This window comes from Cervus elaphus, chromosome 14 (assembly GCF_910594005.1).
Source record: "Cervus elaphus chromosome 14, mCerEla1.1, whole genome shotgun sequence".
Lineage (NCBI taxonomy): Eukaryota > Metazoa > Chordata > Mammalia > Artiodactyla > Cervidae > Cervus > Cervus elaphus.
This window is the reverse complement of record NC_057828.1, coordinates 12025929-12044921: the sequence shown is the minus strand read 5'-3', so window position 1 is coordinate 12044921 and position 18993 is coordinate 12025929. Positions and strand designations below refer to the sequence as shown.

At 37.9% G+C, this 18993-nt stretch overlaps 1 long non-coding RNA gene across 2 annotated transcripts in view; it reads right to left on the bottom strand.

Moving 5' to 3' along the window:
• The window catches only part of LOC122708255, a 150958-nt gene that overhangs the window by 30454 nt on the left and 101511 nt on the right, over nucleotides 1-18993 (bottom strand). The window lies entirely within an intron of this gene.

Here is an 18993-nt window from a genome sequence, read left to right as displayed (position 1 = left end):
TCATCCTTATAATGTCAAGGATTGAGAGAAGTTTATAAGAACCACATATTATATTGTTGTAATTCTTTATTTTAGGGGGAGAGGTCTGTTTTCATCTCTTTTATATTTGGTTTTCTTTTATATTCACACCATCTTGGAACTGTTACATCTTTCTGATCAGTTAAATATTTTGTAAATGTATAGGTGGCTCAGATGGTAAAAAATCTGACTGCAGTGCAGGAGAACTGGGTTCAATTCCTGGGTTGGGTTGGGGAGATCCCTTGGAAAAGGGAATGACAACCCACTCTAGTATTCTTGAAAGAGGAATTCCATGGACAGAGAAGCCCGGTGGGCTACAGTCCATAGGGTCACAAAGAGTCAAACACGACTGAGCAACTGACACAGTAATAAACTTTATCACTAATACTTTGGTTTTGCAAATCTATTTATATAAGGTAAAAATATGTTTTCTAAATTATTATTATAATTTGATTTTTTAATATTTTCCAACATCATAATTTCAAATATTCCATGTTTATTTGTGTTGAAGTATATCTTAAAGAAAAAAATATAAAGCTGACTTTTTAATGTATAATTTTAGTATCATTAAGTCCATTCCTTTGGGATTACTAATGTATTTTGACTTTGTTTCTGTCATTTTATCTTCTGCCTTTTATGTATTGTTTTTTTAATTTTATTGAAAGATTTTAAAATATACATAAAAGTCATACAACATAAACATGAAGTTTAATCAATTACTTGTGTAACACCACTTTAGTCAAGAAATAGATTATTCCCAACACTCCCAAAGCCCCCATATCTCCACGTTGCCCCATGTTTCCTATTCAATAACAGACATTTCCCTCAAGGCTATAGAGAATCTGTATCCTGAATAATGTGGTAGTAGCTTCCTTGCTTGTTTGTTTTATAATTTTAAACATGGAATCCCAAAAAGAGTTTTTCTTTTTCATCTTTTCTGAAATTATACCAAAAAAAAAATCAAACATTGCATATTTTTTGCCTTTCATGTTTATTTTTTCCCCCAATTTTTCAACATTCATTCTTGATGTATCAGCCGCTGTCCTAAATTTGTTTTTAGCTTTCTGTCATAGTCAATTGGGGAAAGAGATTCAGATCATTGATCCCTTTTAGAGCTGTTCAGTGTAGGGGTTGTTTTCGGCATTGTTGTCATTCAGTTCCCCAGTCCTGACCAACTTTTTGTGACCACATGGACTGCAGCACACCAGGCATTTCTGTCCTTCACAATCATCCAGAGTTTGCTCAAACTCATGTCCATTGAGTCAGTGATGCCATCCAATCACCTCATCTCTGTCATCTGCTTCTCCTCCCCTCTTTAATCTTTCCCAGCATCACAGTCTTTTCTAATGAGTTGGCTCTTTGCATCAGGTGGCTAAAGTACTGGAACTTCAGCATCAGCAGCATTCCTTCCAATGAATAATCAGGGTTGATTTCCTTCAGGATTGACTGATTTGATCTCCTTGCAGTCCAAGGTACTCTGAACAGTTTTCTCTAGCACCATAGTTCAAAAGCATCAATTATATGGCACTCAGCCTTTTTTATGGTCCAGCTCTCACATCTATAACAGACGACTGGAAAAACCATAGCTTTGACTATACGGAACTTGGTTGGAGAAGTCTTATCTCTGCTTTTTAATATGCTAGGTTTATCATAGCTTTTCCTCCAAGGAGCAAGCATCTTTTAATTTCATAGCTGCAGTCACCATCTGCAGTGACTTTTGCCCAAAAAATAAAGTCTGTCACTGTTTCCATTGGTTCCCCATTTATTTGCCATGAAGTGATGGGACCAGATGCCATGATCTTAGTTTTTGAATGTTGAGTTTTAAGCCAGCTTTTTCACTCTCCTCATTTACCTCTATCAAGCAGCTCTTTAGTTAGCTTCTGCCATTAGGGTCATGTCATCTGCATAATGAAGGTTATTGATATTTCTCCCAGCAATCTTGATTCCAGTTTGAGCTACATCCAGCCTGGCGTTTTGCATGATGTAAGAGAACGCACTGTTCATAGCAAACACCCTCTTCCAAAAACACAAGAGATGACTATACATGCATATCACCAGATGGTCAATACAGAAATCAGACTAATTATATTTGTTATAGTCAAAGATGTAGAAGGTGTATACAGGCAGCAAAAACAAGACCAGGAACTGAAAATGGCTCAGATCATGAACTCCTTATTGCCAAATTCAGACTTAAATTGGAGAATGTAGGGAAAACCAGGCCATTCATGTATGACCTAAATAAAATCCCTTATGATTATACAGTGGAAGTGACAAATATATTCCAGAGATGAGATCTGATAGACAGAATGCCTGAAGAACTATGGATGGAGGTTCGTAACTGTGTATAAGAGGCAGTGATCAAAACCATCCCCAAGAAAAAGGAATGCAAAAAGGCAAAATGGTTTTCCGAGGTCTTACGAATAACTGAGAAAAGAAGAAAAGTGAAAGCAGGGGAGAAAAGGAAAGATATAGCCATCTGAATGCAGAGACCCAGAGAAAAGCAAGAAGAGATTATAAAAATCTTTTTAAGTGATCAATGCAATGAAATAGAAGAAAACAATAGAATGGGAAGGACTAGAGATCTCGTCAAGAAAATTAGAGACACCAATGGAACATTTCATGCAAAGATGAGCACAGTAAAGAACAGAAACAGTATGGACCTAACAGAAACAAAAGATACTAAGGAGAAGAGGCAAGGATACACAAAAGAATGATACAAAACAATGTTAATCACCAAAAAAAACCACGATGATGTGATCAGTCACCTAAAGCCAGACATCCTGCAGTGTGAAGTCAAAGGGACTTTAGGAAGCATCACTAAGAACAAAGCTAGTGGAAGTGATGGAATTCCAGTTGAGTTATTTCAAATCCTAAAAGATGATGCTGTGAAAGTGCTGCACTCAATATGCCAACAAATCTGGAAAACTCAGCAGTGGCTACAGGACTGATAAAGTTCAGTTTTCATTCCAATCCCAAAGAAGGGCAATGCCAAGGAACGTTCAAACTACTGCACAATTGCTTTCATTGCACATGCTACCAAAGTAATGCTCAAAATTCTCCAAGCTAGGCTTCAGCAGAATATGAACTGAGAACTTCCAGATACACAAACTGTTAGAAAAGGCAGAGTAACCAGAGATCAACTGCCAACATCAGTTGAGTAACAGAAAAAGCTAGAGATTTCCAGAAAAGCATATATTTCTGTTTCATTGACTATGTCAAAGCCTTTGACTGTGTATATCACAAAAAAACTATGGAAAACTCTTAAACATATGGGAATACCAAACCACCCTATCTGTCTCTTAAGAACTCTGTGTGCAGGTCAAAAGCAACAGTTAGAACTGAACATGGAACAATGGACTGGTTAAAAATTGGAAAAGGAGTTCATCAAGGCTGTATATTATCATCCTGCTTATTTTACTTATATGCAGAGTACATCATGCAAAATGCTGGGCTAGATGAGGCACAAGCTGAATCAAGACTGCCAGGAGAAGTATCAATAAACTCAGATATGCACGACACCACCCTTATGGCAGAAAGTGAAAAGGAACTAAAGGGCTTTTTGATGAAAGTGAAAGAGAAGAGTGAAAAGGCTGGCTTAAAACTCAACATTCAAAAAGGGAAGATCATGACATCTGGTCCCATCTATTTCATGGCAAATAAGTGGAAAAACAATGGAAACAGTGATAGACTTATTTTCTTTGGCTCTAAATAACTTTGGATATTAGCCATGAAATTAAAAGATGCTTGCTCCATGGAAGAAAAGCAATGACAAAAATAGACAGCAATTGAAAAGCAGAGACATTACTTTGCTAAAAATGCCCATATAATCAAAGCTATGGTTTTTCCAGTAGTCATGTATGGATATGAGAGCTGGACAAGAATTGAAAAGCAGAGACATTACTTTGCTAAAAATGCCCATATAATCAAAGCTATGGTTTTTCCAGTAGTCATGTATGGATATGAGAGCTGGACAAGAGAAAAGGCTAAGCACTGAAGAACTGATATTTTTGACCTGTGGTATTGGAGAAGACTCTTGAGATTCCCTTAGACTACAAGGAGATCAAACCAGTCGAACCTAAAGGAAACCAACCCTGAATATTCATTGGAAGTACTGATGCTGAAGCTGAAACCCCAATACTTTGGAATCTAATGGGAAGAGCCGACTCACTGGAAAAATCCCCGATGTTGGGAAAGATTGAGGCAGGAAAAGGGAACAGAGGATGAAATAGTTAAATGGTATCACAGATTCAATGGACATGAATTTGAGCAAACCCAGGAGATATTGAAAGACAGGGAAGCCTGGCATTCTGCAGTCAATGGGGTCACAAAGAGATGGACATGATGGAGCAAGTGAAAAACAATAGCTCTGCATATAAGTTAAACAAGATAGTGACAATATACAGCCTTGGTGTCTTCTTTTACCAATTTAGAACCAGTCCATTGCTCCTTGTTTCATTCTACCTGTTGCTCCTTGTGCTGCATACAGGTTACCTAAGAGGCAGGTAAGGTGGTCTTGTATTTCCATCTTTGTAAGAATTTTCCACAGTTTCCTGTGATCCACATCATCAAAGGCTTCAGTGTAGTCAATGAAGCAGAAGTAGATGGCTCCCCTCCCCCCCACCGCCGGAATTCTATTGCTTTTTCTATGATCTAACAGATATTGGCAATTAGATATCTGGTTCCTCTGCCTTTTATAAATCCAGATTGTACATCTGGAAATCCTCAGTTCACTTACTATTGAAGCCTCGCTTGAAGGATTTGAACGTTACCTGCTAGCATGTGAAATGAGTGCAATTTTTCAGTAGTTTGAACATTCTTTGGCATTGCCCTTCCTTGGGATTGGAATGAAAAGTGACCTTTTCCAGGCCCGTGGCCACCACTAAGTTTTCCAAATTTGCTGGCATACTGAATGTGCCATTATAACAGCATCATATTTTAGGATTTGAAATAGCTCAATTGGAATTCCATCACTTCCACTAGCTTTTGTTCATATAGATGCTTCCTAAGGCCCACTTGACTTCTCATTCCAGGATGTCTGACTCTAGGTAAGTGATCATACCATTATGGTTATCTGGGTCTTTGAGATCTTTTTTCATATAGTTCTTCTATATACTCCTGCCATCCCTTCTTAATATCTTCAATTTCTATCCTATATTGTGCCCATCTCTGCATGAAATGTTCCCTTGGTATCTCTAATTTTCTTGAAGAGCTCTCTAGTTTTTCCCATTCTACTGTTTTACTCTATTTCTTTTCATTGATAACTTAGGAAGACTTTCTTATCTCTCCTTGCTATTCTTTAGAGCTCTGCATTCAGATGGGTATATCTTCCCTTTTCTCCTTTGTCTTTGGCTTCTCTTCTCTATTCAAGGCCTCCGGAGACAACCATTTTCCCTTCTTGCATTTCTTTCTCTTGGGGAATGTTGTGGTCACCACCTCCTGTACAACGTTACAAACTCTGTTCATAGTTCTGCTGGCATTCTGTCTATCAGTTCTCATCCCTTGAATTTATTTGTCACTTCCACTGTATAATCATAAGGATTTTATTTAGATCATACCTGAATGGTCTAAGGGTTTTCCCTACTTTCTTCAATTTAAGTCTGAATTTTGAATAAAGGAGTTCATGATCTGAGCAACAGTCAGCTCCAGGTCATGTTTTTGCTGACTGTACAGAGATTCTCGACTTTTGAGTGCAAACATTATAATCAATTTGATTTTAGCATTGACCATTTGGTGATATCCCTGTGTATACTCATCTCTTGGGTTGCTGGAAGTGGTTCTTTGGTATGACAAATGCATTCTCTGGGCAAAACTCTTGTTAGTGTGGCCCTGCTTCATTTTGTACTCCAAGGCTGAATTTGCTTCTTAGTCCAAGTATCTCTTGTCTTCCTACTTTTGCATTCCAGTACCCTAAGAGGCTCCAAAATCACTGCAGATGGTGATTGCAGCCACGAAATTAAAAGACGCTTACTCCTTGGAAGGAAAGTTACAACCAACCTAGATAGCATACTAAAAAGCAGAGGCATTACTTTGCCAACAAAGGTCTGTCTAGTCAAAGCTATGGTTTTTCCAGTGGTCATGTATGGATGTGAGAGTTAGACTGTGAAGAAAGCTGAGCACCGAAGAATTGATGCTTTTGAACTGTGGTGTTGGAGAAAACTCTTGAGAGTCCCTTGGACTGCAAGGAGATCCAACTGGTCCATCCTAGAAGAGATCAGTCCTGGGTGTTCACTGGAAAGACTGATGCTGAAGCTGAAACTCCAATACTTTGGCCACCTCATGTGAAGAGTTGACTCATTGGAAAAGTCCCTGATGCTGGGAGGGATTGGGGGCAGGAGGAGAAGGGGACGGCAGAGGATGAGATGTCTGGGTGGCATCACCGACTCGATGGACATGAGTTTGAGTAGACTCCAGGAGTTGGTGATGGACAGGGAGGCCTGGCGTGCTGCAATTCATGGGGTTGCAAAGAGTCAGACATGAATGAATGACTGAACTGAACTGAACTGAACCCTATGATGAAAAGGATATCTAGTTCTGGCATTAGTTCTAGAAGGTCTTTCAGGTTTTTGTAGAACCATTCAACTATGTGTAGGACCTATATATACTGTATTGTTGTTAACATCTATACATCGGTTTGGAAAGGAAGGATCCTTGGTTACATAACATGACTTGAAATTAGCCAGGTGCTGTCACTTTATTTTCCAAAATAGTTTTACAAAAGTACTCAAGAATTCCTCAGTCTGCAGTAAATCAACAATAATTTCAGGTACTGAAAAAAATCTTGTTGTCAGATCTTAACATTTCAATTTACTATTGTTTATGTAATTCCAGGTGGTGCTTGTGGTAAAGAATCCACCTGCCAATGCAAGAGATAAAAAAAAGACATGCATTCGATCCCTGGGTCAAGAAGATCCCCTGGAGTAGGAAACAGCACCCCACTCTAGTATTGCTGCCTGGTAAATTCCATGGGCATTGGAGCCTGGCAGTTTATAGTCCATGGGGCCACAAAGAATCAGACACAGTTGTGCACCTAAACACACACACACACACATGCACATACACAGGATATTCTTATGTTTTGTGACAAGTCCCTTCAGTTCAGTTCAGTTCAGTTCATTCACTCAGTCCTGTCTGACTCTTTGTGACCCTGTGAATCACAGCACGCCAGACCTCCCTGTCCATCACCAACTCCCGGAGTTTACTCAGACTCATGTCCATCGAATCGGTGATGCCATCCAGCCATCTCATCCTCTGCCGTCCCCTTCTCCTCCTGCCCCCAATCCTTCCCAACATCAGAGATTTTTCCAATGAGTCAACTCTTCACATGAGGTGGCCAAAGTATTGGAGTTTCAGCTTCAGCATCAGTCTTTCCAATGAACACCCAGGACTGATCTCTTCTAGGATGGACCAGTTGGATCTCCTTGCAGTCCAAGGGACTCTCAAGAGTTTTCTCCAACACCACAGTTCAAAAGCATCAATTCTTCGGCACTCTGCTTTCTTCACAGTCCAACTCTCACATCCATACATGACCACTGGAAAAACCATAGCCTTGACTAGACAGACCTTTTTTGGCAAAGTAATGTCTCTGCTTTTTAATATGCTATCTAGGTTGGTTGTAACTTTCCTTCCAAGGAGTAAGCGTCTTTTAATTTTATGGCTGCAATCACCATCTGCAGTGATTTTGAAGCCCAAAATATAAAGTCTGACACTGTTTCCACTGTTTCCCCATCTATTTCCCATGAAGTGATGGGACCAGATACCATGATCTTAGTCCCTTAAGAATATCTAATTCACAATTTGCTACCAACATGCAAAGACACCAGGATGTAGGAGAATAAGGATGAAAATATCAAGTACAAGTGAAGATGTGGAGAAACTGCGACTTGAATAGGCTTTTGGTGGGATCAGCAACTGTGTTAAAACACTCATAATTATCAGGTACCACCTTCTGGGAGATATACATGGTTGTACAGAGATTCATGAAAGTTAATCCAAGTGTCTTTCCTTGTCTTGTGACTTTGCAGGACTTCCTATTCAGAAGTAGAGTCTATTTGCCAGTATTTGAAATTGATACTAGCTATCTTGCCCAGGAAACAAAATACGGGCTATTTCTGAGTTTAGGTGCACGCCTTTGTTTATATCAACCCAACTGTGATAATGAGATAATCACTCATAAACCCTGCAATTTTAAAGAAAGATTTTAAAAAAAACCCACATTACATCAGCATCGTTTATTTTCTATCCATGCAACAAAATTCTACCAAAAATGACAAGAAACACTAACATTTCATCAGTTTGCCAACAAAGATCTGTATAGTCAAAGCTATGGTTTTTCCAGTATTATTTACAGATGTGAGAGCTGGACCAGAAAGAAGGGTGAGGGCCAAAGAATTGATAGTTTTCAATTGTAGTGCTGGAGAAGACTTGAGAGGCCCTTGAACAAAAAGTAGTTCAAACCAGTCAACCCTAAGGGAAATCAACCCTGAATATTCATTGGAAAAAATGATGCTGAAGTTGAAGCTCCAATACTTTGGCCACCTGATGCAAAGAGCCGACTCACTGGAAAAGAGCATCATGTTGGGAAAGACTGAGACCAGGAGGAGAAGGGGGCAGCAGAGAATGAGATGGTTAGATGGCATCCCTGATTCAACAGACATGAATTTGAGCAAACTCCTAGAGACACTGAAGGACAGGGAAGACTGGTACTCTGCAGTCCATGAGGTTGCAAAGAAGGGGATACGACTTAGCAGCTGACCACCACCACCACCAACACTGACATGCAACATAGTTTTCCTATTCCATTCTGCAGACCTTCAGACTATTCTTTATAAATCTTGAGAGGAAGTCTATTTTGGGCAGCATGGAGAGCCAAGGGCAACAGTACTTAATCTTCAGTGAAAATCTCCAATACTTTTATCATAGAAAATTTTACTTTGGGATTGTTCATTACAGTAAATACTAAAATAATTTTATATTCAAGTAAATCCCCTTTTCAAATATATCATGTTTCTGTTATTTCCTTAGAGTATTACAATATAAGGACATGGATATACTACTTTTTTACCTGTTAAATTTAACCAATTTGTGAAAGCATGATATTATAAACAAAAACAACAGCCTCATTTGGGATTAAGGTTGTCCATACTTCAAAAAGAGCTTGTTTTCTGATGATTATTGAGATGTAATTCTACTCCCTGGAAATCTTCACCAGGTTTTTCTGTGCATTTAAAACACAATGTATTGGAATGTAGTTGATGTGGATGTTGTGTTAGTTTCGGGTGTACAACAATGTGATTCAGTTACACATACACATATATCCACTCTCTCTAAAATTCTTTTCCCATCTAGATCATCACAGACGGTTGAGTAGAGTTTCTTGTGCTATATAAGAGTGAAGTCACTCACTCATGTCCAACTCTTTGCGACCCCATGGACTGTAGCCTACCAGGCTCCTCTGTCCATGGAATTTTCCAGGCAAGAATACTGGAGTGGGTTGCCATTTCCTTCTCCAGGGGATCTTCCCAACCCAGGGATCAAACCCAGGTCTCTTGCATTGTAGGCAGACGCTTTTACCATCTGAGCCACCAGGGAAGTCTCAACATAGAGACTATATAGTAGGTGCTATATAGTAGGTTCTTATTAGTAACCTCTTTTATATACAGCAGTGTATACATATTGATCCCAGTCTCCCAATTTGGCCCTCCCCCCTTAAGTTTGTTTTCTACATCTGTGACTCTATTTCTGTTTTGTAGATAACTTCATTTGTATCTTTTAGATAGTCCACATACATCTATGCATTTTTTAGTTTTTCATCGTGTTTGCCTTAATTTCTTAAATGAGAACACTCAACATACCTTATGACATCCCCACTTACTTCATATCATGACTGCTCTCCTTGCTTCTCACACTCCAGACTCCATAGATATTTTTTCTCAGGTCTGAATGTGTCACATTCTTTTTTACTTTGTAGCTTTTAAACAGTGGCACTCTCTGCCTGGAATTCTCTTTCCCTAAAATTAATATCACTGCTTTCTAGACAATCTTCATTTTTCACATTAAATATTTAAAGAAAGCCATCTCTGACTTTATAATCACTCATTTTCAGTAATTTTCTGGTATCATATTAAATATGATGTCTTTAAATATTTATTTTTGTGATTATTTATGTAAATTCTCTCTCTTGCACTGGATTTTAAGTTTTAAGAGAAAAATCCTAACTTAACCTACCTTGCTAATTCCTAGTACCTAGGATTACTAGTACCTAGGACTGAGGCTGTCAAATAGGAAAAAATAATCTTTTTTCTCAATGTGCTACATAAAACAGTCTGTGAATGAGTGCATGCATTAGTGAAGAACAGGGAGTTCCAATGACTCCTGGGATTCTGGTGTTGTTATCTCATTTGTTTTATTCCTACCTGAAAGTTCATTATCTACAAGAGTGTCTGGTACTCAAATATAGGTGAAAAAATACTTGTGGAACAAATAGAATTTTGTTTTGTTGGGAGTGAGGCTAATTAAAAGCTCAATGGTTTCTATTTTTCAGTGATTTTCCAATCATTCTTTACTCTGAAATTTTCTTCTGTCTCAGAAATAAGAAGTAATCTACATTTTCCAGAGCAATATTAAGTCAGACTTTACGAGTTTTATAAATTTTAAATTTCATAACATGTGCCTTATTTACTTAAAATGTACTATGCTTATAATGTAATATTATACCTTAGTATAAATATAATACTAACATAAATAATACAATACCATTATAAATTCATTGCACAATTCTGGCTTTGTAATTTTGAATGTGCAAGTATTATTACAAAGAAATGAGCCAAGATGCAAGCAATAGTTGCTTTCATAAGAGAAAGGTTATAAACATTATTTAGATGAAGTACAGCATTATGATTTATATGCATGAACAGCTTTTGAAAACTAAAAATAATGCTGTGCTAATCAAAGTGATTTTCAATATCAAAACATAAATATCTCAACATTTATGCAGAAAATGAAGCACAGTGCTTCAAGAAACTGAATAAAAGTTTTAGAGTTTTGAATAAAATATTTTGGGTAGAAAATTAGGCAGAAAATATCTCAAACACAATTGCCCCAAAATATTACTTATTTAATTAGTAAGCCATCATAGATTCTAAGAAAAAAGTCTGTTTGGGAATTGTGCTTCTTTGTTTTTGAAAGAAATGTATCAACCATAAAGTTTCAACCCACTTCTGGTTGTAATTGTCATAAAATTAAATCTAAAACCATATAATAGTCTACAGACTTTAAGTCAGTTCTTTGAGCTGGTGAGTGAAAGAGTTTCAAAGGGAAATAATATAACATTTTTGGAAAGGAGATCCACGTAGCTCCTTTGCCTATGACTCTAAATACTCACTAAACAAAAATCAATCCCACTCCTGGGCATATACCCAGAGTAAACCACAATTTAAAAAGACAGATGTACCCCAATGTTCATTGCAGTGCTATGTTTATATGCAGTTCATACACAGCTATTACAATAGCCAGGACATGGAAGCAACCTATATGCCCATTGACATATGAATGGATGAAGAAAACATGATATAACACACACACACACACAGACACACACACACACATAATGGAATATTATTCAGCCTTAAAAAGGAGCAAATTTGAGTCAGTCATAGTGAGGTGGAAGAACCTAGAGCCTGTTATACAGAGTGAGGTAAGTCAGAAACAGAAGAACAAATATCACATGTTAATTCATATATATGGAATATAGAAAAATAATACTGATGAATCTATTTACAGAGAAGAAATGGAGACACAGACATAGAGAACAGACCTGTGGACCCAGGAGGGGAAGGCAAGTGAAGAACAAACTGAGAAAGTAGCATCTGACCCACATACACTATTATGTGTAAAGCAGATAATTGGCAGGAAGCTATATCGCACAGGGAGCCCAGCCTGGTGCTTGGTCACAGCCTGGAGCGGTGGGATGGGGGAGGGGGCTTAGGAGGGAGGGGATATGTGTGTGTGTATATATATACCTATAAAATTATGTAAAATTATATATATATATACATATAAATTGTATATATTATATAAAATTATACACATAGTCATGAAATTATGACTGATTTGTAATGTTGTATGGCAGAGATCATACAATTCCTGATTTACTGAGAGTTTTTCCTAAATGTCCAAATGGGATTAGATGGCCCTTTGCGTTGTTTCCGCATAGCTTATCCTTACCTCATCCTAGCCCTACCACACACTGCCCCCTCTTTCTACTTTTTCTCACTACATAATAAGCTCAGTACGTCTCAGATACCTCTGTAGCCCCAGGCATGCAGTCAGCAATCAATAAATATTTGTCAACTGAACACATGAACGAGCTTTTGGCTGGAAATGTTAGAATATCCCACAGAATTACTCATTAACTTTTGAGTCACTCACAGGTTCAGGAAATCACTACATGAATAACCTGCTGTTTCCTCTGACATATCTGCATCCCTTTATTTCTCAACCTGAGAAACTTTATTAATCATTAAAGACTCTTCCAATAGACCTGCCCCAGTGCTCCCAAATGTATTCTGTTCCTCATCTACCTTCCCAAAACACTTTGTTCAAAACAGAATCCATAAACACCTTACTCCGGACTCAATAGGAAGCTGGAAACTCACAAAGTCTGGCAATCTTTCCACTGTAGGAATGTATAACAGTGCCCTATAATTGTGCTATTGCATTTCTATGCAGTATATGGGCTTTCTCCCAATGAAAATGAGACAGCTCCAGAATCATATTCTTCATCTTTGGGGTCCTATGTATTATATTCCTTTCTGTATATTGTTTTCACCATCTTACAGGGGATGAATAGACTCCTAGGTGATTTCTCTTCCTCAATGAAGATATTTGTATTCAATATCAAAAAAATTTAATCTTAGTAGCAATGTACCTATATAAAGTAATCTATTTCAAACTGATTTTAGCTGTTAAATATGTGATTCAGGATGCTACACCAAACAGACTTTGTAGGAATGAAATTATGGAGATTTATCAAATTTTGTCTAGGATATTTAAATGGAAGCAAACAAGAACCTGAGTAGCCTTATGGAGTGATAAAGTGGCCTTAATGTATTTAATTAACTTACCCTATAAGAAATGAAAATTAAGGCATCATTCTTGTCTGAACTGAGCTATTAACATAGCTTAAACTGCAGTCTTTATGGCCAGAAAGTCTAAGAGCAGATGGTAAATTTACACTCCTTTTGCCCCTATGGAGAAGAAAGAAGGAGAAAATATAGTGCAGGAACTGTGTTTCATGAATAAACACAGAATGCAAGGGGTTGGAACTATTTCTAAACAGTGTATGAAATTTACCATTGTTTATTCTAAAACTATATAAAGAAAACATATTTTTATGCTTTGATAAATTTTCCCATAAACAATAAAAAGGAACTTGTATTCTCTGAAATACTAGCAATGGTTTTATCGGAATAACTGAAAGAAAAAACTGTGTATCCTTTTTACCAGTTAACTTTAAATATATAAGCATGAATGTATACATGCATTACATGCATAAGCATGAAATATATTTCCCTGAGCTATTATTTCACCACATTCAAAAAGAGAACTATATTTTGAGTGTGTAATAAGTGCCAAGAAATTTGCTAAAACCCATATATATGTGTATGTATATAATCTGATTCTTATTATTAAATTTTTAAATTTATGTTAATTGGAGTACAGTTGATTCACAGTGCTGTGTTAGTTTCTGCCCTACAGCAGGGTGACGCAGTCATACATATGCACAGACTTATTCTGTCTCAGAGTCTTTTCCCACATAGGTTACTACAGAATATCGACTCGAGTTCTCTGTGCTCTACAGCCGATCCTGGTTTCGTATCTATCTTATATATAGTAGTATGTAAATGTTAATCTCAATCTCTTAATTTATCCCCTACTCACTTTTCCCTTTAGGTAACCATAAATTTGTTTTCTAAGTCTGTTTCTGCTTTGTAAAAAGTTCATTTGTATCATTTTTTTAGATTCTATATAGAAGTGATATCATATGATATCTGTCTTTGTCTGACTTACCTCACTTAGTATGATGATGTCTAGGTCCATCCATGTTGCTGCAAATGGCATTGTTTCATTCTTTTTTTATGGAATTCTGTTCTTATAGTAAACTTATTTCATTAAAATTCCAGACTTTTTCTTATACAATGCAAATATTTAAACTATATTTTCTCTATGTACCACTGTTTTCTTTTTAATTCCATCATAATTTTATATAATTATATAATTATCTAAATATATAGCATATATTTAGATATTGGAAATATTGCAGCTGTTGCACTGACTTTACCTGAGCACAAAATTGAGACAGGTATTACATATGAATGTCAAGTCACAAACACTCTTTCCACAGGAATACTGACCAACAGCCCCTCACTCATGCCACTCTACATTTAGATTTGCTTGCTAAATGTGAAAGTTAGAGCTGCCTCATCTCTCTGCTAGTTAACATTAAAGCAATTTAGAATTCCAGTAAGGTGACAAAAGACCCTTGTTCTAATTAAAGAAATAGTTAAAGGAAGAAATTCAGTTCCCATTAATTAACTTTTAAAATGTTCTATTTGGCCAGTCTGTATGGTTTCCCATCTTCTAGGACAGGGGTCCCCAACCTTCAGGATCTAATGCCTGATGATCTGAAGTGGAGCTGATGAAACAATAAAGTGCACAATAAATGTAATGTGCCTGAATCATCCTGAAGCCATCCCTCCAATCCCTGGCCTGTGAAAAAATTGTCTTCCACGAAACAGGTCTCTGGTGCCAAGAAGGCTGGGGACCATCTGCTCTGGGAAACATTTGTTCCTGGAGTTTCACAGTAGACTATTCAGAAAATAGACTATTTTGATTTTTTCAAGTGTTTCAATTGTATCTATACAGTGAAGACTTACAAGACAGGCAACAAACCAAGGTGAATGGGTATATCCTTATAGATCTGGTTAACACTTAGTGGACAGTAGGAACGTTTATTATCCTAGGTCTTATGATCTAACTCCTTATTGATGCTAGAAATATCAGAACCCATAGATGAGGACCTTTGATAGAGATCCAGAGGTCTTCTCAGTGAAACTGCTTTAGGGTTTTAGACAGGAAACCCACCTAAAGCAGCTGTTTATTATAATTGACTTAAAGGTAATGTCTTTCTTGATGCTACTGAACTTTTATTAAAGTCATCCCTGAGGGACACAATGATTTTTAGGCTTGGAATTCTGACATAGTTTTAAATGGTGTCACAGAGACCATCAAATAGGTAGTGAAACTCATAACAAAGTTCAGTCATGAAGTGGGGTGATAGATTCAAGTATATTCCCTAGAGAAGAAGCTTAGGGCATTTACTTATCCATCCATTGTATAAAACACAGAGACCTTATGAGACCTCCCTGCAGTATCAGCCACGTGGATGAAAACACTCGGTCTATCCATGCCAAGACAAGGCAGGCTGTCTGGTTTACCAATGGGAGAGCCTGGAAGGAGGGCTGCACTGCTATTTGGAAACCAGCAAACATATGCTTTCAGTACAATAAAACCTTAATGGGAAAGGAAAGCCGAGATGCTTTTGAACTGCAGTGCCAGAGAAACTTTGGGAGTCCCATGAACTGCAAGGAGATCAAACCAGTCAATCCTAAAGGAAATCAACCTTGAATATTTATTAGAAGGACTGATGCTGAAGCTGACACTCCAATATTTTGGCTACATGATTCGTAGAGCAGACTCTTTGGAAAAGACCCTGATGCCGGGAAAAATGGAGGGTAGGAGGAGAAAGGGGTGACCTTCTCCTTTTGAGGATGAGATGGCTAGATGGCATCACCAACTCAATGGACATGAATTTGAGCAACCTCTGGAGATAGTGGAGGACAAAGGAACCTGACATACTGCAGGCCATGAGGCAGCAAGGAGTCAGGCACAATTTTAGTGACTGAACAACAGTGAAGGCAAGAGATGACAACTGAATAAGTATCGGTGAAATGGAAGGTCTCACCCTTTATGAAATATTTAAATATTCATATTCTGGGCCTTTAGCCAATAACTTTGCTGTACAGTTATATAAATCAGCTCTGTGTGACTGTAAAGATTATCCTTAAATTGGTCTTTCTGTCATGGAAAAAAAAAATCCTTCTTAGCACACTCAGTTACAGTTAAAAAATCAACACAATATGTTAGATTCGTTATGGACATATTTGGGGGAATTTAGAAGTATTCAAGTGGACCATGTATATGTCCACCAAAAGAGGACAAGGAGGAGGAGAAAAAAAGAGAGATGCTGCCAACAACTGCAAGTTCAGTGGGGACTGGAATCCTCTCTCTATAGCCAGCTTCCTAAATTTGTAAGACAAACAGGTATTTGAGTGTTCAGGCCTTGCATCGCAGGGCCATAAAGTTGCACATTCCCCTTGTACTGATCACATGACCAGTGTGACAAAGAACTGCACCCAATGACTATGGGAAATAAATCCTATCCAAGTGGCTGTAGGACAAATGCTAGAACAGAGCTGGCAAGTGAGTGATAGCTGACCTCCTCCTAGCAGCATAAGGAGACTATAAACTGGGTGTAATACTTTTTCTACTCTAGGGTCACATGTTCAGCAATAGAAGAAACCTCCAGTTGAAGGTTTGGAAAAGTGACTTCTCTAGCTATTAAGCTCCTCCTTGAATTATTTCTTCTGATTCAAATGTACACAATTTACATTAAAGAAGTAATTAGAAGGGAATTTCTGGGTGTTTTGAAAACACTCTTATACAAGTTATGGCATAGTCATGATTGAGTGGTTGAATACATTAAAAAAAGTTTATTTTTTTTTTCCCCCTCTGAATATCTTGAAGTAAGTGTAAATTGCTTGGATGAGACAGAAGGAAAAATAAGGTCTTTTTAAATTTTTTTCTATGAAAATGATGCTCATCTCTTGGTTATCTATCTTAATGGGGGGGAGCAGCAGTGTGGAACATCCAGGATGCCTGATGATCATAAAGTCACAATGCTTGCAAACAATTTAGATGCTATCTATTTGACTAGCTTCACCTTCTCAGTAATATTTTGCTTCAGTGCACTTTATGATGAGTTTGCATTCTCTGTGTACACACCATCTATGTGATAGGGGAACCTATTCAGGAAGGTACAGTACGGTTAGCAGTAGCCTACCAATAGGTAATACACAGAGCAGACAACCTGCGTCCTTAAGACACAATTGGCACTAAATCTACATGAATCTGCTAGGCTTCATGTGATTGCAGACTAGGCAAGAATGTTATTTTTATTACTATCAGGTGCAGTTATCTTCCTTTAACCACATTTAAGAGAACTTATAACAACTTACCTCTGAAAGTATATTGCAAAATTTTGCATTTATTGCTCAAACAGAACCAAAACTATCTAAGGAAAAGTACCAGGCTACTAGACAAAGTAATGCTCAAAATTCTCAGTACAGGCTTCGACAGTACATGAACTGTGAAATTCCAGATGTTCAAGCTTGATCTAGAAAATCCAGAGGAATCAGAGATTAAATTGCCAACATCCATTGGATGTCCAGTTCTAACTGTTGCTTCTTGACCTGCATACAATGCCACAGTTCAAAAGCATCAATTCTTCGGCGCTCAACCTTCTTTAGGGCTCATATCTCACATCCATACATGACTACTGGAAAAACCATAGCTTTGACTATATGGACCTTTGTCAGCAAAATGACGTCTCTGCTTTTTAATAAGCTGTCTAGGTTTGTCATAGCTTTTCTTCCAAGGAGCAAATGTCTTCTAACTTCATGGCTGTAGTCACCATCTGCAGTGATTTTGGAGCCCAGAAAATAAATTTGGCCATTATTTCTATTTTTTCCTCATCTATTTTCCATGAAGTGATGGGAACAGAGTATTTCAATGAACAGGGGTGAATCAGCTGTGGTGATGGCGGCAGACAGAACAAATAAATTCAGGACTGGGTAAATGACCACTAGATTTAACAAAGTCATTTATGACCTTTTTCTGGCATGGTGGAACCAAAATCTATTTATAAAGAATTTAAGAGAGAATGGAGAGGTGAAATCAGGAAAGAAATTAGAGACAGAAAGCAGAAGGTTATGGGGCAGAGCAGTGGTGTGGCACCTGGAGGATGATGCCAGGAGTGTTAATAACATGGAGAAGTTATGCCCTACTTGTTGTGCATGGTCCTCACAGATCATGTGTACTAGAGAGAAAAACAAAGCCACAGAACAGAAGCAGAAAGTCTAGAGCCATTTTTATGAGTGAGTGTGAGAGCTGACATCTGGAGCACAGGTGAAAAGCTTTTGTCTTTGATAAAAATATAAGCAATTCATACACAGGAAGGAGAAGCATGTAGAGGCCCAGGACACAGAGTGGGGGGTGGGGGATGGTGGAAAGAGCTTGGAGAAATTCTTTTGGGATTGCTTACCTTTTCTGCTGACATGTGAGGCTATTGGTCATAGATTTGACCCAATTTAAAGCGGCTTTCCTCCAGGAGAAGTCAATATGAGAAGGCTTGGGCTTTTCAGTGAGAGAGAAGGAAGAGAGGTGAGAGTAAAGGTTAGGTGAGTAATTATAACAACAGACTCTGACTTCTTAACTGGTTAAGTGAAAAGCAAGAGCAGAAGTAATTGTGGTAAGATCGGTGGATTGTCAACTCGGTTACTTTAACAAGTTGGATTCATTGTGCTAGGGACTAGAAAGAAACAGCTGGAAGTTTAGGAGTCTGTGGTCATAAACCCGGTGGCTTCAGAAAGATACTACTGAGGGTTTTCAGTTGACGGTGACAAGAGGGTAGTCCTGACACAGATGTGAGTCACTGTGATAGTTTCATGAACCAGAGAACAAGAGGCTGCTGCTGCTGCTGCCAAGTCACTTCAGTTGCTGACTCTGTGAGACCCCATAGACAGCAGCCCACCAGGCTCCCCTGTCCCTGGGATTCTCCAGGCAAGAACACTGGAGTGG